Here is a 1,358-nt window from a genome sequence, read left to right as displayed (position 1 = left end):
ATATATATATATATATATAAACTGTAACCTCGTTCAGAGATTTAACATTGCTTATATATATATATATATATATATATGTTTGTATGTGTGTATGTATATATGTATATACACACATGTATGCATGTATGTATATATATATATATTTGTACATTTGTATATACATACATGTGTGTATATATCTGCGTGTGTAGTTTTGTAATTGTGCTTGGCAGCCGGCGTTGGTTTGTTTACTCCCCAACCCTATTAGCTCGGCCAAAGATTCCGACAGAATAACCATCAACTTTAAAATGATAAGTACTGGGTGTCAATTTCTTTTACTAAACCTCCAAGCCGGTGCCCCAGCATGGTCGCAGTCCAATGACTGAGGTCAAATCTAAAAGACAAGAGGGTATGCAGATACCGCTGGCTAAAGAAATGCTGATGTTATCCGCTTAAGATGCTTCCACCGATGCTTCCACTGTTCTTATCGTTACAACTACTTGTGTATGTTTACCCGTTGCAACCTCCCTCTTGCGCCGAAATATCACCGTTTACGAAAGAGAACAATCGGCATCAGTAATCTTTCCGGTGCCCAATTCATTTGTCACAGCCCCGTTTGGAAAGAAAGGTTGCTTTCTGACTCGACGTTTGTCTTCGCAGTTTGAAGTAGCAACAACAGTAGCAGAAGCTACGACGACAATAGAAATAATAAGAATGAACGTAGTTATTCTATGTAACATCGGGTAGTTATAGAAATGGTAGTGGCATGAATAGTAGTAGAGGCAGTGGTAGGAGTGATAGAGGCAATTGTAAGTAAGCTGCAGTAATAGTATTTTGTAGTAGTAAATTCATAGTAGAACTAACAATTCTGATATGTGAAAGCGGCGGCAAAGTCTGTACAAGCAGGATTTGAATGAAGAATGTAATATATTTAAATTTAAGGTTTATAGACAAGACGTCTGCATTCTCTTCAATTTCTTTAAGCAACACGAGAAGGATAAAAAGTTGTATAGTTATCACGAGCGGGAACTGAACTCACAAACGTACCTAAAAAATACAACAACGCCGTAGTTTAGCATTCTACCGATTTCGCCAATCTCCGACCGCTATATATCGGTCTCTAATGACTGCTTATGTAGACATGTAACCCGAAGGACGACCTTCTTCGTTGTGTTGCTCTGTGGATGGAGACAGCCAGACGAGAGGATTCTGTGACGTTGATGCCTTCTCCGGTGGTCGATGGAAGAGCGAAATTGAAGCGAAATGGAAATATGGAAGGAAGGTGACCTCGATCGGAGGTTAAAGGAAACGGCGGTTTGATTTGTTTTTTTACAGAAGCGATTCGAATGAGGACATTTTACAACTGGACATTGAAGTGG

General features: G+C 39.2%; 1 protein-coding gene across 1 annotated transcript in view; it reads left to right on the top strand.

Annotated features, from left to right (window-relative positions):
* Positions 1 to 1,358, top strand: part of LOC106884332 (glycine receptor subunit alpha-2) — a 206,315-nt gene that overhangs the window by 4,562 nt on the left and 200,395 nt on the right. The window lies entirely within an intron of this gene.

This window comes from Octopus bimaculoides, chromosome 13, assembly GCF_001194135.2.
Source record: "Octopus bimaculoides isolate UCB-OBI-ISO-001 chromosome 13, ASM119413v2, whole genome shotgun sequence".
Taxonomy (NCBI): domain Eukaryota; kingdom Metazoa; phylum Mollusca; class Cephalopoda; order Octopoda; family Octopodidae; genus Octopus; species Octopus bimaculoides.
The sequence above is the reverse complement of the archived record's forward strand: the minus strand, read 5'-3'. Positions and strand labels throughout refer to the sequence as shown.